We start from the raw sequence: 19,564 nt of genomic DNA, 5'->3' as shown, positions 1-19,564 counted from the left end.
TACAACTTGAGTATTACTGGAATGTGGTTTGTTTTTTTGGTTTTGTTTTTTCCTGTTCCCTGCATCCATTTTGTAACTTTCCATGGACGTTTCCATGATCCCCAAATTAATTAATTTTCCAAAGTAATTTGCAGCTGTGATGTAGCATTTGCGGTGTCTACTGCGTAATAGTAATAGGGACCATCTTTGAAGGTTCATTTGTCGTTTGAGAGTAAGGAATATTCAACCCAACTGTGACACTCCTCTTTGTTCACTCATAAAACAGGCTTGTCTGGTTGCATGAGCTCAGAGGTGTCTTCGATTTCTCTTCGACTCGCTTGAAATAATTTCGTAGGTAGTGACTTCAAAAGGAAGCATCTGGAAATGCAGCGATGTTTCAAATGACTCATGAATATAGAAGAAAATTTTCTGTTGTAGGTGAGTTGAAAGATGAAGCCAGTTTTGAGTATTAGCAATGAAATACTGACCATTTGAGATACTCCAGGAGATTCTCTAAGACCAAATAGCTTTGTAATATTTGTTTATTTTACTAATTTGTGTATTTTGCATTTTTAGAACTGAAAGGAATTTTCTTTTTATTTATTTAAAAAAAATTTTTTTTTAACGTTTATTTTTGAGACAAAGAGAGGCAGAGCATGAACGGGGGAGGGTCAGAGAGAGGGAGACACAGAATATGAAACAGGCTCCAGGCTCTGAGCTGTCAGCACAGAGCCTGATGCAGGGCTCGAACTCACGGACCGCGAGATCATGACCTGAGCCGAAGTCGGCCACTTAACCGACTGAGCCACCCAGGTGCCCCAGGAATTTTCTTGAGGAAGAAAACACTGAAAGTGACATTTTCACCAAGCTCTCAAGAATTTCTGTTTGTTTTCAAATAAATAAAAATGGTGTGTGTGATGCTCTTTACCTAGACTCTTGGTATTTTTCACTAGTTCTCAAAAAAGTGAAACCTTTTTAGTGAAGCAAGGTAGAAATTCGAAGTTATGAATCCCAGTTGCCTAAAAGAAACTCCTGCCTGTGTATCTCTTCCTGCAGATTCTTGACAATCTTCATTTTGTTTGGTGGAAAAAATTATTTTTCTCAGGCCAATAATCAAAAAAGTGCTACCTGCAATTGACAGGTTTGTTTTTGTTTTTTTTTATTTTTTTAACGTTTATTTATTATTTAGAGACAGAGAGACACAGAATGTGAGCAGGGGAGGGGCAGAGAGAGGGGGAAACACATAATCTGAAGCAGGCTCCAGGCTCTGAGCTGTCAGCTCAGAGCCCAGAGCAGGGCTCAAACTCACGAACTGCCAGATCATGACCTGAGCTGAAGTTGGACGCTTAACCGACTAGGCCACCCAGGCCCCCCTGACAGCTTTGTTTTTGAAACAGGTCTGGCACATGTGGAAATGAAGAGGCAGAAGAACAAGGTGGGTGGCTGTGTGAGCTGACAGGGAAAGGGTCATTGGGGCAATAAAGTTACTCATTTCTCATCTTCTTTGATGACAGCCACCATAGACGACTTTTCTCAGTATGGCCTTGCACGGATACAAATGTGGAGCTTTCAGGCTACTGCATCAGGTGCAGCTCCTTACTGCTTAATCCCCTCCCTAGAATCACAAGGTCTGGGGCACCTGGGTGGCTCAGTCGGTTGAGTGTCCAACTTTGGCTGAGGTCATGATCTCGTGGTTCATGAGTTCGAGCCCTGCTTTGGGCTCTGTGCTGACAGCTCAGAGCCTAGAGCCTGCTTCAGATTCTGTGTCTCCCTCTCTCTGCCCCTGCCCTGCTTGCGCTCTGTCTCTGTCTCTCTTTCTCAAAAATAAACTTAAAAAAAAAAAAAGAAGAAGGTGTGAAATGCTTGGGCTGGAGTGGCAAGAAAAGTCACCACTCGATTCCTGATCATTCTTTAGATCCTGATTAGACAGCATACTCTCTGCCTTTGCTCTGTGTCTTGTGGGTTACAAATTTATTTTGAACCCACGGCAGATGCTTTATCTGTAAGTCATCCATTACTGCCTAAATGCTTTTGGGAGGCAGATCGGATTGGGCCCTTTATGAAATCCCAGCCAGCACTTTCACTCAACACTAATTGTCAGCTTACATTTAATTGCAAGTGGAGACAGTGCCTCCCACTTTCCTAAACTGTTCTGTTCCATCTTATTTGGTAAAAAGCAAAACAAATTTGGGATACCTGAGGCCAGCCTTTGGATGACAGTGAGAAAAATAGCATGTTGTGGTCAAGATCATCTTATAGTAAAGACATTTTGGCCATCATTCATCTGTAATACGTTAATTAATCTATCATGTTTAAATATGTATCATAAACAATTTTGATACAACAGTGCCGTATTACTCCATGGGATACAGATGGGTAGAAAGCATGGTTTCTACTGTAACAGGCTCTGTAGTCTTGAGAAAACAAGATATATGACAAGAAAAAGCTTTACAGGGTGTCTTCCTACTGGTCACAGATGGTTTTAGATTTGGAAGAAGCTGCTTTAGGACCCTTTCAAACCAAGGTCTTCTGCAGTGTCTTTCCTGCAACAGTGATACACATGAACATCCACATAAGTGACCCCCCTGCCCCCCTCCCCACTTAATTAACTCTCCAGCTGTTGGGATGCCCTCTGTTCTCCCCTAAAACCTGTGTACTGGTGCCTCCTGTTTGCTGAGCAGTCACTCAACGGGGCCCTCTGCAGGCCATTACCCCTCCCTGCAGGTGAGCTAATGCTCACCAAGAGATAGTGTTGTTTGTCCTCATACTGGTTAGTGACCATGGTACTTGCTGTTATAATTATATAATGAAATGCTTTGTAAATAAAAGACATGTGCGTGTGATAAGAGAGGTGTTTCAATAAAAATAAAAATGGAATACTTTGGTAAGACCCTTGAGTCTAAAAACATTACTATCGGATTAGGAATAATCTATCAAATGTAAACAATTAAAACAATTAAATCTTAGAACTCCATACTCGGATTTCTTTTCTAGTATCTTTATGTGATTTTACATTAGAGAAATCTAGAAACTAGAGATAAAGTGTAAGAGATCTGGCTTTTGGGAGAAGAGGGAGTATGTTGGAAACTCCACTCAAGGTAGAGGCCATGGCCCTATGTGAAGAGAAGCATTTATTTCCTCTTTGCTGCTTAGGATTGTTGCATTTGAAGGGCTTTTCCATTCACAAAGAAACCATTGGTGCTGATCACTTCGGTTGAGAGGGATTCTGACACTGACTTGTCGCTTCTTCTAAGAGGATCTTAATGTACATTTACACGGGTAAGGTTCTGATAACTTCTCCAGAAAAGAAACTCAGGTTTCTTTGACTCAGTGTTTGATAAACTTTTTGGAATTGATAACTCTTTTCAGATTTCAGTTTTGGGGAATTAAGATTCTAATGTAAAATTTAAGTCCTCCACTATTCTGTACTAATTGTGAGATAACAGCAGTGTTAAAAATTTTGCTATGTCCTGTGGAGAAGAAAAAAAAATGAATCAGTTCTAATCTTAATTCTTGAGTTTATTATCTAATGTGGAAAAAACACATAATCAATTATAATATACTGAGGTTGGTACAAAGTGATAAAAAGATAAAAAATATTAATTTTATATGTAAAGAACTTGGGGTACAAGGAGGTTTAAACATCTTCCCCAGAGTTGGCCAGTGCAGCATGGACAAAAAACCTGATACATCTGACTCGGTATCTAATTTAATAGCTTCATACTCACATAATACTTCATACTAAGCCTGGCAAATAAAAAGTAAGCTTTCATAGTTTTCAGCTAAATTAGTTATTTTTAACTTTGTATTGAATTATAAAAATAATTTGATCACTCAGATTCCCAAATTTGTTTTCTAGAATATGGAATAATAACATATATGATGTATATGCCCCCTCCCCTTTCTTATGGTTCATTTTAAGTACTTTATTATTTTTAGTGTTATTTTTCTATAAACCAGTCATACTCACTGCCTACCGCTCAGCTGTATAGGGATAGAAGACCCTCCACCCCGACCCTGGAGAGAGAGCCGGTTTGTTGGGATCTCACTAAAATACACAGAATGCCATGCATGACTAAGATTCATCTTCCATGTGAAAATATCAGCAAATGGTTGGTTTTTATTGAAAAACATATATATATTTTTTTTCTGGAAAACATTTTAATAGTTTGTTTCAATTTACTTGATTAAAAGACCAAAGAAGAGAGTACATTCTTTTTTAAACCCGTCTATATACATTTAGAGAATATGCTTTATTGAAATGGTATCCTTAGACAATAAACATAATGGTTATTTTGTTGAAATGGTTAATCTTGGACAATGAATTTATATCATGTCAGCATATGAGTTTTCTCCTTTTCTTTACCATGGTAAAAGTTCCTTACTAGAGGGGCCTCTGGGTGGCTCAGTCAGTTAAGCATCTGACTCGTGATTTCTGCTCAAGTCATGATCCCGCGGTTTGTGAGTTTGAGCCCTGCATTGGGCTCCATGCTGACAGCGTGGAGCTTGCTTTGGGCCCTCTGTCTCCCCTTCTCTCTGCCCCCCCCTCCCCGCTTGCTTTCTCTCAAAATAAATGAACATTGAGAAAAATTAAAGGGATGTCTGGGTGGCTCAGTCATTTGAGCATCTGACTTCGGCTCAGGTCATGATCTCTCAACTTGTGAGTTTGAGGGCCACATCGGTCTCTGTGCTGACAGCTCAGAGCCTGGAGCCTGCTTCAGATTCTGTGTCTTCCACTCTCTCTCCTCCCCCTCCCATGCTTGCACACTCTCAAAAATGAATAAACATTTAAAAAAATTTTTTAATTAAAAATCCTTATTAGAGACAACAGAAGAATGATTTAAGAAAATAAAGAAAAAACCTAAAACCTCATTGGCAGCAAATACTAAGGCCACTCTTTCTTTGTTTTTTTTTTCATAATATAATTTATTCTCAAATTGGTAACATACGGTGTGTAAAGTGTGCTCTTGGATTTCAGGGTAGATTCCCATGGCTCATCGCTTTCATACAACACCCAGTGCTCATCCCAACAAGTACCCTCCTCAGTGCCCATCACCCACTTCCCCCTCTCCCCCATGCCCCCATCAGCCCTCAGATTGTTCTTTGTATTTAAGAGTCTCTTACGGTTTGCTAAGGCTACTATTTCTTTGTAAAACTCAATACAGATGTTTAAGAGGTAAGCAGATAATAACATACATTTAAAATCCATGTTTTCATTTTCTAGAACTGCAAGATACAAAGTCCCCTTGCAGCTTTGAAATGACACACTTGAGCGTTCCATTTCCTAACTTTCCCTTTTGGCCTTTGTTTCTCTTCATCTGACAATACTTCTTTATTTTGCAGATCTGTTTGGTTCTACGATATAATCCCAGGGCCTTAAGCATATCTCCTTACTTCCTAGAAGTGAAATCTGACAAATGCCTGAATAACTGAATAGTTTTAGAGTTAGCAGATGTCAAAACATGGATGTGAGTGTGTCAGCTTGTCCCGACAGCATGTGAAAGTTGAATGCTCCTCATGGTCCATTCTGCTTGGAGCATTGCGTCTGTGGTTGGGGCGTAGGAAATCTTGTGGGGTCAGATTGTGAAGGACCCATGTGACATGTTAATGAATTTAGATCATGTTCTTAAGGAATGATGAACTTTGAAGGAGATGTGGAATGAGAGAAATTTCTAGGAAGAACACGAAAGCAAAAGGTATTTTTCCTAATATATCTGATAGGTAAGCACAATCAACATATTAGTGATAGAGTGAATTTTTTGGTTGTGAAGCCATTATTTTGAGCTACCATTACATTAGGTGGCACGACTGGGTCAGCCAAGAAGAAGGGAAAAACAAAACTGTGTATAGGTATTTTTGTAATTTGATTGTTCATTTGACAGTGAAGCAGCTACTTTATGTGGTGCGTTTGTAGGATAATTTCACTGAAACAGACCTCTATGCCCTTAAATAATCCTCTCCCTTACAAAGATTTCCATTGCTTTCTCTGCATGAGAGCTCAAGGGAAGATTGAGGACATTGAAAAAAGGCAGTTTTTTTTAAGTTTCTTTATTTAGTTAGAGAGAGAGAGAGAGAGAGAGAAAGTGTATGTGTGTGTGTGTGTTTGTGTGTGAGCGAGCAGGGTAGGGAGAGAGGGAGAGAGAGAATCCCAAGCAGGTTCTGTGCTAACAGCACAGATCCTGATGCAGGGCTTGGTCTCAGGAACTGTGAGATCATGACCTGAGCTGAAATCAAGAGTTGGACGAGCTGAGCCACCCAGGTGTCCCAGAAATGGCAGGTTTAACATAGACTCTTAAGTGGGTTTAAAACATAAAACAATTGCCGAAAAGGCAAACCCAGGAGAGAACAGGAGGCTGCCTGAAGGGCAAGCATGGAGGGTCGTGGAGGCTGGACTAAGGAAGTCACGAAAGGGAGATGTGATGTGTAGAAGTTCCAAAGATATTTTGGTGGAATTGGCACATTTGGATGATTGTAAGGGAGAGGCAGGGAAAAGAAATGAGTCCTGTTTGTGATTTGGGCAATGCTTGCTTGGCCAGAGTTAAACAACCCAGGAGTATACTTGTGATTTTTGTAATGTATTTGGGTATTTATTAGCATTTATTGGATTGGTTAGCCTAGTATTATTATGTTAAACTTTTAATATATGTAGTATTCTATAAGGGATGCGCTTACCCAATAGATGTGTTCAGATCCATGTAATAAGTTGATATAGTACATCTCTACCAAAGAATGTGATCATGAATCTAATTCTTTCTTACAAAGGCATATACCTACTCCTCACTGTCGGAAATGCTTGTCTGAAGGACATTGAAGACATATACATGTAGAGATAGTTGGTTGTGAATGATATAAAAAATGAACTCAGTAAATATCCATTATATTTTCTACCAGAAATATGACATTCACTGTAAATTGGACAATGCTATTATACATTATTATTGAAATGAAATGAAACATGTGAAATGAATGAGTTATATTTTATAAGGTACAACCACTTTGTGGGCAATGTATTTGTAACAGTGTTTGTTATGCGTTTCCTGATGTGAGGGAAATATAAATGGTGATGTAGTGTTCTAAGGTGATTTAGATTTTGGAAGGATAAATGAAATGGAATTTTTGATTGAGATGACTACATTAAATTGTTTGGTTTTACATTTGATTGTGCCTTATGTATAGACTTCATAATAGGGTTTCAAATACATAAAAGGGAATTTATTCCATAAGCTGGAGTTAGAAATTCATTTTAAATATTTAATGATTTAATTAAGTTTTATTAGTGTGATGCTTTTTGCTTTGCCGATGAAAAATTGACAAGGGCCTCATCTGGGTTTTTCCCCCCTTTTTGGGTAGTATCTTGGTTAGATTTGTTTGTTCTGTTCTGTATCTTTATAAACAGTGATAAATACTCATTTCTCAAAATAAACGCTTTTTCTAAACATCTGAAATTGCCAAGAGAAAAATAGTAAACAATTGTGAAGCATTAAAATCAACAGACTTTACTCACTGAATTGCTCTTTGATTCAAAAACTGATTTTTCATACTGTGTCTCTAGAGAAAATTTGGTTTGTTGTACTCCAGTCTTGTCTCTATCCTGATTGTCTTCACCAGGGTGCAGAAACCTTTTCGTGCCCCAACACTCAGGCCAGGTGCACATGGCACTTGCTGTTGGACTAGACTTTGGGGCACTGGATGGGGAGTGGGGCTTGCTCTGGTCAAGCAAACAGTGAGGGAGAGCGAAAAGTGAATCCCCTGAATTACCCGACTATCAACAATGGGTTCAATGGGTTCACTGTGAGGGGTTTGTAGGGAGTGGACGTTCCCCAGATTTATACCTCAGGAATATATTGGTCCTGCAAGTGTGTCGGTTATGGAAATGCTGTAAAAAGTCGAGAGACACTTTGGTCACGTGCATTTCTATGAACTGTCATACTCCTATTTCACTCTTATTAATTGACAAAGTGGGGGGAAAGGAAGAGAGTATACTTGCGATATTTGTCCAAAAGGCAGCAGTTGGCCCAGGGTAGCAAGGAATGTGATTCTCCAGACTTTACTGATAAACCTCATGCCCTTTGCCCGTGTGCTGATCAAGAGTCAACGTTATCTTCAAATGTGCTTCTGAAGGAAAAAGAAAATAAGTTTATTATCTCCAGATAATAGATGTAGGTAATTGGTAATTATCCTCTTTCTTTTTAGATAAACAAATGTAATTAACCAAAATTCACCTTTACTTTTGTCAAACTTCTCACGATTCGGGAACACAGGCTATTAAAGGTAGGAAGGTATGCTGAAAACCATCTTGTCTCCTGTTGAAAGTTTGAATGTTATTGCTAGAGAACTGAGTGTCCCCTTATGGTAGTCATTAACCACACATGGTTGTTAACATTTCAGTTTAATTAAAATTAAATAACAGTTTTATTTCTTCAATGGCCACAAGAGAGTTGTGGCTGCCATATTGGACAGGGTAGAAATATTTCCATCATTATAGAAGATTTTACTGTGCTGCCCTGGGTTAGAAAGTATGTGGTTATGGCATCGAAGAAAGTATTTTTATACAGATCCTGTTAACGTAGTAATAAACAAACGATACCATTTCAGTTATAAAGAATATTCTTTTTGGCTTTTTAAGATTTTATTGGAATTGCAGTTAATTAACATACAGTGTTATATTAGTTTCAGGTGGACGGTATAATGATCCAACACTTCATACATCACCTGGTCCTCGTGACAACAAGTGCCCTCCTTAATCCCCATCATCTAAGTCACCCATGTCCCCACCCACCTCTGGTAACCACCAATTTGATCGCTATTACTTCGGGTCTGTTTCTTGATTTGTCTCCCTCTCTCTTTTTCCCTTTGCTCATTTGTTTCTTAAATGTCACATGTGAGTAAAATCATGTGGTATTTGTCTGTCTTGGACTGACTTCACTTAGCATAATACTTTCTAACTCCACTTCGTTGCAAACGACAAGACTTCATTCTTTTCTAGGGCTGAATGATATTCTATCGCATATGTATACCGTATCTTCCATTCATCCATTCCATATCATTCATTCCATATCTTCCATTCATATTATCCATTCATCAGTTGGCAGACACCTGGGCTGCTTCCATATCTTGGCTCTTGTAAATAACGCAGCTACAAACATAGGGGTGCATCTGTCGCTTTGAATTAGTGTTTTTGTATCCTTGGGGTAAATACCTACTTGTAGGATTGCTGGATTATAGGGTACTTCTGTTTTTTTCTTTCTGAGGAATTTCCATACTCCTTTCCTACAATGGCTACACCAGTTTGCGTTCCTACCAATGGTGCAAGAACGTTCCTTTTCCTCCACATCCTCACCAACACCTGTCGCTTCTTGTGTTGTTGATTTTAGCCATTCTGACAAGTATGAGGTGATCTGTTATTGTAGTTTTGATTTGCATTTCCCTGATCGTGAGTGATGTTGAGTATCTTTTTGCGTGTCTGTTGGCCATCTGTATGTCTTTGGAGAAATGTCTGTTCGTTTCTTCTGCCCATTTTTAAATCGAAGTATTTGGTTTTGAGTGTGAGTTTTTATAAGTTCTTTATATATTTTGGATACTAACCCTTTATCAGATATGCTATTTGGAAATATCGTCTCTCATTCTGTAGGTTGCCTTTTAGTTTTGTTGATTGTTTCCTGCACGGTGCAGAAGCTTTTTATTTTGATGTGGTCCCAATAGTGTATTTTTGCTTTGTTTCCCTTGCTTCAGGGGACCTATCTAGGCAAAAAGTTGTTACAGCCCGTGTCAAAGAGGTTATTGCCTGTGTTCTCTTCTAGGACATTTATGGTTTCAGGCCTCACATTTAGGCCTTTCATCCAACTGTGTATACGGTATATGCATGTGATGAGTGTTTCTCGTTCATTTATGTGTTACTGTGGCTGTTCCCAGCTGTCAGGCAGCTTTTCTCTTAGTGATGAAGATCCAGGTTCTTCTTTCTTGGGATTCTGCCATGCTTCAAATCCTTGAAGTGCTGGTCCCAGCTGCTGGAAAGGTTAAGTTGCACTGGCCTCTTCACCACCTTGACCTGCAAGTGATAAAATCGATTTTCCCTCAAAATCCACTGGCGAGAACTAGTCACGTGGCCCACCTATATGCTAGGCTTTCCAACGGCAACTCTGTCTCATGGAAGGAAAAGCCACTGGGAAACCACCACAGTTTCTCAGCAACTGAGAAACTCTGCAAAACAAAGATGAATTTTATATGGAAAAGTAACTAATGGGTAAGGGAATAGCTTTGCTCATTGTTAAACTGATTGCATTCTGTCATCTTCGGCAGACATATATTATTGTTTTCTGCCCTTTTTCAGGAATTGGCTTTCACATTATAATTTGATTATAATTTCACATTATAGTTTGATAATCTCTGAGAACCAATTAATATCTTTATTTTCATGTTCTTCGACATTTAAACACTTTCTACCTTGCAGATTAAGAACAGTCAATAAGACCAACCTCATTTTTACTTACTTCATATAAAATATTATAGATCCATGGGAAATTTATGTAAAAATGGTTGTATATTTTTATGTAGGCTTTTTATTTTATAGGTGAAATAGTGATACTCTGTTCCTAGAAGTTTTCTCTTGTGGGTCTGAGTATGATTTAATTTAGAAGAATAGAATGTACATAAAATTAGGATTATGTGTATCACATGTAGTGAAGTACACCTGGAAAGGAGTCTCCTTGTTATGGACAAAGAGTTACTGGCAGAACTCTCATAGAATTATCTCTTGTAAATCATCTTCCAAGTTAAAAGATAAATCCATACTCAAAATCTGCACTTTTAATTTTTTTAGTTTTTAGTTTTGGGGGCTTTATTTACATTTTATTTTTAAGTCATCTCTACACCCAACATGGGGCTCAAACTCAAAACCCCATGATCAGGAGTCACGTGGTCTGACTGAGCCCACCAAGTGCCACCAAATCTGCACGGTTTTTACATGTTGATACCATGATTGGATATCCAGTGCACATGCAAGCACACTTCTCTTTCTTGACCTTGGCACTTACGAATACCAAAAAAAGATAGTTCAAGGTTACCCTATGCCTAAATTCATTTTGACTGTTTTCTTCTCTTTGGATATCTCCGTCTGTAATCTCTGCTTCTATCTCTAGAGCCATCTAGCTATCTTGTTCGTCCTTCCTTCCTTCCTTTCTTCCTTTCTTCCTTTCTTCCTTTTTCTTTCTTTCGTCCTTCCTTCCTTCCTTCCTTCCTTCCTTCCTTCCTTCCTTCCTTCCTTCCTTTCTCTTTCTTTCTTTCTTTCTTTCTTTCTTTCTTTCTTTCTTTCTTTCTTTCTTTCTTTCTTTCTTTCTTTCATCTATCCATCCATCCTATCAATCATATCTACTGGTAATACGTTGCGCAATAGTGTGGGATTGTAAAAATGACCTTGCAAACTGGGGCGCCTGGGTGGCTCAGTTGGTTAAGCGTCTGACTTTGGCTTAGGTCATGATCTCGTGGTTTGTGGGTTTGAACCCCGCATCGGGCTCTGTGCTGACAGCTCGGAGCCTGGAGCCTGCTTTGGATTCTGTGTCTCCCGCTCTCTGTGCCCCTTCCCCACTCACACTCTGTCTCTCTCTCTGTCTCTCTCTCTCTCTCTCTCTCAAAAATAAACAAACATTAAAAAAATTTTTTTAATGACCTTGCAAACTGAAAATGCACAAGGCAATTTTAATAATCAAGTGGAAAAATTTGTTTTATCAGCGACCTTTACAATTTTTGCTTAAACATTAAAAACTCTCTTAATTTCAGTCATAAGTATGTAGGGAAATGAAAAAAAAGCAGTAAAACTCTCTTCAGTACTTTATAATTTGAAACAGAAATATCGAGAACTAAAATGCTTTGGCCCTTTAGAAAAACGTGTCAGGAGTAGTTTGAACCGTGCTTGCCGCCTTCTCATCGAGTAACTTAAGGAATGAAAATCTTCTCGGCCACGGCAGATTGCTGTACTTCTAAGTTTGGATCAACTCCTGACCTGTCCCCCTTTGTGCTTGCATTGTTATCAAGTATCAGAGCATTCTTTTAATGTGAAATTTATTTTTTTACAGATGTCACCTCCTCGAGGACAACTCGATCCTTTTCATCACGACTAGCCTCTTCATGTTTGTTGGTAAGCTCTCTTGTGCTCCGTTTTTATTGGTTATACGTCCCGAGTCTCTCAAATGGTCATAGTGTCAATGTTCCCGTGGTCAACCACGCATGGAAGGTTCCGATTTAACTTCCAGTGCTAGCACTTTTCGTTTCTCTCGCCTACTTTCATCTTCGTCGGCTGTTTCCCTCCCGATTATCCATTTTGTAAAAAGTTTTGTGGGGCTTTCCCTGGGAGATAAGGGAGCCGTGGAATGACACGCTTTTCTGTCTGTATGTGCGCGGAATAACAGATGTACAGTGACTAATCACCGATAGACTTCGGTCACTGAATGGGGTGTACGTCTCTTTTTTACATAGAGATTTGTGGGCTCAAGAGCTAGCAGCAAAGTTTACCCTTGAAGCAATTACTCACATCTGATATATTACAGTAACTGAAATTGGAACCCTGTTGTTGAAAGCTGGTGGTATTTCACTAAACCATGATAGCTGAAATTTGTGTATATTGGAATCCTGCAGACAAGGATTGTTTCTGTGTGTGTTTTCCTTTTATGGAATCCTCTCTCTGGTCCTCCGATCATTTCCCCTTCTCGGCTGTTACTACTGCTACAGCCCGTTATAAAATGAACCCCATGAAGCCCTTTATTTATTCTGCTACAATGTGTCTATGACATAAGCTGGGACAGGTTTGAGGGAAATACGCATCATTACTGAGAGAAGTCCATAAAATATTTACCTCTGGCAATTGGATAATGCTTTGAATTAGAGAAGGCTAAAAACATACTGCACAGTGCAGGAAGAGCCATCCACCCAAGTGAATCTGCACCATCTGTATGCATGGATGTGATCGTATTCCAATTTAAGAGTAAAATTCATTACTTGAGATAGTGTAACTTGAAGCTAGTTAATTACTGGATTTGAAAAAAGAGCAATGCTGGTATTCACAAATAAATTAGATGTGACTCTGGTGTGTATACAGAGTAAATTACAACAATTTCAAACTATACTTTAATGGATAAGATTTCTCTTGGGTTATCCGTAGTAGAATCTAGATTCGTGGGTTTTAAACTTTAAAACGCATTTGCATCACTGGGGGTCTGCGATTTCGTAGTTTTAACTACTTCCCAGGAAATGCTAACGTAGATGACCAGACACTGAGTATCAAGAATCTAGAACTACGTAGATGTTGCTGTAAACGTTTAGGAAGTCAGTGGCTTTAGCGAATAAAACTGTGCCATATTTAAAATTGCTTTGACTTTTTTCCACTTTCCAAGTGGAAAATACGCACTGTTAAGAACAAACTTTGGACCTTTCCTAGCTTTTAAACTTCTGCCTTGGGTTTGCCTTTCCTTTCGGTACCTTCTGAAAGCTTTCTCTTTCTTTACTCCTACATGATGGCCTTCCATTCATTCACCAGCTCACCAAATCAGGCTTTAGTCTGGATGTGAACTTCTGACAGAGACTTTCTAAATGTACATCAGGACCTCCTTGCAGTCAACTGTGTGATGTGCGTATAAGATCTTGTAATGTGGAGCTGACTTCATGCACGTCTTCCCTCCTTTGGTTTCTGGAATATCACCGCTCTTGTTTCTTCTCCCACTTTTATGGGGCTACCCTCTCCATCTCCTGCACGAGCTCCTCAGTTCAGCCCCATCAGTGCTCTCCTGCCCTTCTAACAGACCAGCGGCTCCTGCCACCATCTCCTCTTGGCTCTAGTTGCCATGCATATTTCAGCGACTCCCAATTTTTGATCTTTCTACCTCCAAGACTCATAGGTTCACTCCCATAGTGACCTTGGGCAAGTTTCCTAACTATCCTGACCCTCACTTTCTGCCTCACCGTGTTCTTGTGGGGATTAAACAATTCTACTTGTAAAATGCCTGGAAGAGTTCCTGGCATCTAGCAAAGGGGTGCAAAATGCAAGCTGGTAAGCATCTGTTGGAATTTTGAGCAATAAAGAGGCTGTATGCCACACGATTTAGGTGTCTACTTAAGTGCCTTGAATAACGATCATGAGATTCCTCTGAGAATATTGCCCATTTCTCTGCATGGCAGGTTAGCAGGTTGCAGTAAACTCTATCAATTTGAATTTATTTCTCTGGAAATGTCCCATCTTCTAGTTTGACTCAAATGCACGTAGTAACAGCTGATGCCATGGGTGCATCCAGCCTGTGGGGGTGACAGATTTCCTTGGTCATATTCTCATTGTGGGCAGCTCTCTTCCATTTGAAGCCATGCGAAGCACAGTCGTCCATTTTCACTGAGGACTGTATCATCCCTCAAACATTTGTTCTTATCGATGGAATTTTTGGAATCTCACACTTTGGAAAATACCTAAACTAATTTTGAGTTTACCATTCTATTCCTTTATAAAAAGAAAAATGTAATATTATCCTCAGACATAGCCTGAAGAATTTCAGTCTGAGAAATGAGCCTGATAGCCAATTTACAAACTACACACATTTAGTGCATTGAATTCAACACATATTCATTGAATACTTATGAAGCATCATCATCGGAATGTAACTCTCGCTGGCCTCGAATTTTTCATGAGAAGGAGGCAAATATATGAATAAAGAATTATAGTCAGATGTGTTAATTTCTCCATGGTAAATATTAGTAGAACACATCATAGGAACCCAAAGGAGAAGACAGCCAATCTGTCCAGAGAAGTTAGAAGAATTTTCACAAAGGAAGTCGGATCAGATCTAGTGGAGAAATCTCCAGGAGTGAAGAGGAGAGGGAATTGTCCAGATGTGGAGAAGAGAGCATATGCAAGGACCTCAAACCCAACAGGCCCCTGTGGGTTTGGGCAACATGTTAAATTCTGTAGGTTCACACCAGGTTCGTTGTGGGGGCCAAGTGAAAGCAACAGTGGGGGCCTAGCCTGTGGCCCACACCCTTTATCTTCCTCTCTGTAGACTTGTTCCTCCCATGGGCAGCCTTCCGGGAAGATGTGGGAACCCTTGAGCCTAGGGTTCAACATGTGCTCCCCATCCGCCCTAGAGACCAGCCTCCTTACACCGGCCTTAGAAAAGGGTATAGGGTCATTGAGGCAGGGAATTCCAGGGTTCCAGGTCTAGAAAGAAGAAGGCATAGGTCCAGGAGAGGAACATTCCTTTGCTCTAAGGAAAGAAAGCTAGAGCAGGACTTTCTACAGTTCTGTCTCGGGCAGAGGATGGATGGAGCCCAAGTTCCGTATGATTCATAAGTTGGTCGCTTGGAGAAGGTTGGATACGGAAGATGAAGCCCAACTTGTGGATTAGAAGCAGATTGTGATTCGTTTTGATTTTAAAAATATATAATGGTCATCGTCTCCGACTATAATTAGTGGAATCTAATTTTACTGTCTCGGATCAAAAAGTTCTACCCGAAAAATTATACTGCTCGGTTTATAACGTGGTTGTGAGTGAATTATTGATTAGTAGTGTTACTCATTTTCAAAGAATTAGAATGCCAGGAACTATACTTAAGCCAAAAGTTGCGTTAGACAGAATTAAATCTCTTCTCTCCAAATTTGATTGTTGCTAGCACTTCTAATCTTGCAGTGATTCAAAAATGTAAGCATAGCCTATTAGATGCTGGTCATCTCAAATTAAAGAACGGTGCCTTGTAATTGCGCTGTGCTTATCCTTATTATATGTACTGATTTAGTCTATATATGTGAAGTAAGAGTGCTTATATTTCCTAAATCTTAAACTTCATACCCATGAGTGAGGTCTAGCAAATACCTAGCTAAAACTTTCCATCAAGGCAGAACGTTGGAGGCGAAGAGTTATATACAGAATAGTCACATTTCAAGAGTTTTTCTCTTTCCTTTCCTTTCCTTTCCTTTCCTTTCCTTTCCTTTCCTTTCCTTTCCTTTCCTTTCCTTTCCTTTCCTTTCCTTTCCTTATGTTTGTTTATTTTTAGAGAACAAATATGATCAGGGGAGGGGCAGAGAGAGAGAATCCCCAACGGGCTCCACACTGTCATCTCAGAGCCTGACCTGAGCCAAAATCAAGAATCAGACACTTAACTGACGGAGCCACCCAGGATCCCCTCGAGAGTTTTCCTTTAATATAAGTCAGAGAAAGACAAATATCATATGATTTCACTCATATGTGGAAATTAAGGAATAGAACAAAAGAACAAAGGAAAAAAAAGACACAAAACCAAAAAAGAAACTCTTAACTATAGAGAACAGTTGCGCGGATGGTTACCAGAGGGGAGGTGGGTGGGGGGTGGGGTAGTAGATGATGGGGATTTAGAAGTGCACTTGTGACGAGCTTTGGTGATGCATGGGAAGTGTTGAGCCACTATGTTATACCTGAAACTAATAGAACACTGTATGTTAACTATACTGGACTTAAAATTTTCAAACAGTGTTTTTTTAATTTCGTTCACCAGTTGCCGTGTTTCTTAGAGTCATTCTGATTTATATCTCAAGCTACTTTTCATCGTAGAACATGACTCAAATTTACAGTAAGTCTACTGTGTTTGCTAAGAAATCCTGCGGCTGCTTAATGACACCATCGGGAAATAAAACGGAAAAAAAAAAGTTAAAGAGAAGTGGGTCAGGCAGGAACTGAAGGAAAAAAAGAAAGGAGAACAAAAAGGGATAAGAAGTTGTGTGCACTGGATAGTGTTGGGTGAGAAGGTGGTAACTGCTCAAGTTGTCCCTTAATGACCAGTCACCATATGTGTTTACCTCTAATGCATTTTGCAGATGGGCAGAACATTCAGGATTAGGACACACAAAGCTTTTTCTATAAAGCTTCAACTTCCTGGAGACAGTGGGCATTAATAAATTAAAATTTAGTGACACACTGATAAGTAAAAGTTAAAAAAAAGTAAAACCCCAAATATGAAAATCATGCCAGGAGCGCCTGGGTGGCTCAGTTAGTTAAGTGTCTGATTTTGGCTCAGGTCATGATCTCATGATTTGTGGGTTCACCCCTGCGTTGGGCTCTGTGCTGACAGCTCAGAACCTGGAGCCTGCTTCTGATTCTGTGTCTCCCTCTCTCTCCGCCCCACCTCTGCTTGTGTTCTGTCTCTCTCTCTCTCAAAAATAAATAAAATTTTTAAAAAATAAAAAAAAAAAAAGGAAAATCATACCAAAGGTCCTATTTCTCCCTTGAACTTGGGGACCAAGTTATGAACATGATAAGAAGTTGTAAACTCTACTTGGGACTAATCAGCATTGCTGTTCAGGGTCCTTTCACACTAATTTAAGGTGACTATGGTCGTAGAATCCTATGATGCTTCAGCACGCTGTCATTTCACATGCTTTAGGCACGTAGGAGAGGAAGAAGAAGGAGAAAAGGAACCCACCTTTCTATGGCAGTTGTAACTCAAAATACTGTGTGTTCTCTTTTAGTCTCTTGTTGCTTCTAACTAGAACTCATTTATTTTGCTAAAGGAAATTTAACGTGGAAGAGATGCATTGGGTATGAGAGATGAAAGTCACTTTTCTCAGCAAAAGACATTTTAATCTCAGGGCATATTCTAGAATAACCAACGCTATTAAAAAGCAGGCAGCTGGAGTACCCTATAAGACACAAAATGAACTAAAGCAGTCCATGTGATCAGTACAGGCTCACAATATTCAGTGCTAGGTAGATGCATCATCCAGATGCCTTATAAAATCCAACTTTGTTAAAGTGACCAGATATTTTGGCATTGTGTAGACAGAGTCTTAGTTCTACAAGTGTTAAGTTAGGTGACATCAGATTTTTCTGCTGAAGACAACTCCGGTGACCGAATTCAACATGAAACACTTAGTTGAAAAAGTAGTGATTTGGTTTTAAAAGTATAAAAAAAAAGAAAAGGTTTAAGTTAATTTTCACCAGGGTGAATTTGTTTAAATGTGGTTGGAAGACGTGTAAAAACTTAAAAACGTGGTTGGGGGAAGCGAGCCAGAGCGATACAGGTCTGTGTCACAATGCTGCTTTTCAGTTGGAGAGTTCTCTTCGTTCTTCCGAAATTTCCGTATATAGTTTCTCATTTAATTCTCCAAACCAATTTTTTAAAGTAATGCAAATTATTCCATTTTCCAGTCTAGAGGTGACGAAAATGAGTCCCAGACAGGTGAAGCGACCTGCCTAGAGGGGGCAGATTGTTGTAACAGGCTTCTCATGTTGTTCATGCGGCCCTGTATCGATTTCCTTACGTGTCTACACCCACTTTAACCGCACTCACTCATACTGTTTTTGGCCAATGGAGCAACAGCAAACATGGCACAAACAGGGGCTTGACAGGTGCTTTTCCCCCTTCTTCCTGCTGGGAATCTTTGTGCCACAAGGTGCCTCCTGATGGGCCACCTGGAGACCAGGCCAAGGCCGCAGACATATGGATGAGGGCATCATAGATCTACCAGCCCCAGCGAAATAGCCAAGGGGGTAGGACCAGCCAGCCAGCCGTCAGATTCATGAATTAATAATCAGTCATTGTCTTTTTTTTTTAAGTTTGTTTATTTATTTTGAGAGAGACGGAGACTGCCTGAGTGGAGGAGGGGCAGAGAGAGAAACAGAATCCCAAGCAGGCTCCGCGTGGCTGGCTCAGAGCCCGATGCGGGGCTCAAACCCACGAACCACTGAGATCCTGGCCTGAGCCAAAATCAAGAGTCAGGCACTTAACTAACTGAGCCACTCAGGTGCCCTCTTCCTATGTTTTTTAACCATGTGGGAAATGTGGTCGCAGTATATTTGTATTACTTATTTTATTTTATTTTATTTTATTTATTTTTTTAACGTTTATTTTTGAGAGAGAGGGAGAGTATGAGTAGTAGAGGGGCAGAGAGAGAGAGAGAGAGAGAGAGGGAGAGAGAGAGAGAGAGAGAGAATCTGAAGCGGGCTCTGAGCTGACAGCAGAGAGCCCAATGTGGGGCTTGAACTCACAAATGGTGAGATCATGACCTGAGCTGAAGTCGGACGCTCAACTGACTGAGCCTCCCGTGCACCCCTGGGGATGATTGTTAAAGCATCGAGCACTAACTCACAAACCTAGAGTCACAAGGCAGACGGAGCAAGACCAAAGCACAGAACTTTTGAATCCAATTTCAGCCCTCCACTGGGGGATGGAAAAGTGGGTATTTTACCCAGCAGTTGAAAGAAATTGGTCTAAAGGATTTTAAAAATTGAAAAGGGAGAAATCAGATCCTTCCACAGGGACTGTCAGAGGCTTTAGTTTTTGCTTATTTTTACAAAATTCTTTTATCTTTGTAACTAAATAGCTGTTATCTACAGACACATTTTTTCCTACTCTTAGATTTGTTCCTTCGTCGCTTGTATCATAGTGTGTGGCTTTCATTAAGGGTTAAGTTTTCCAGGGGAAAATGTAAGATAAAACCATTCAGGGTTATTCATTTATTGTCTTGACATATTTATAATTCATGGCATATGTATTTTACCTTCTATAGGCCTGTGGGGTTGAATAAAATACCCAATGTAGCATAGAGCAACATTTTTTTTTTCAGACTTCCCTCCACGGGGCT

General features: G+C 39.8%; 1 long non-coding RNA gene across 1 annotated transcript in view; it reads left to right on the top strand.

Moving 5' to 3' along the window:
- LOC131513711 (uncharacterized) overlaps positions 1-19,564 on the top strand; it is a 34,423-nt gene that overhangs the window by 8,547 nt on the left and 6,312 nt on the right. The window contains exon 2 of the long non-coding RNA XR_009262738.1: positions 12,051-12,112. This is a non-coding gene — a long non-coding RNA (uncharacterized LOC131513711). The remainder of the gene's footprint in view (positions 1-12,050; positions 12,113-19,564) is intronic.

Source organism: Neofelis nebulosa, chromosome 6, assembly GCF_028018385.1.
Source record: "Neofelis nebulosa isolate mNeoNeb1 chromosome 6, mNeoNeb1.pri, whole genome shotgun sequence".
In the NCBI taxonomy this organism is placed as follows: Eukaryota; Metazoa; Chordata; class Mammalia; order Carnivora; family Felidae; genus Neofelis; species Neofelis nebulosa.
This window is presented reverse-complemented; position numbering and strand designations above follow the sequence as displayed.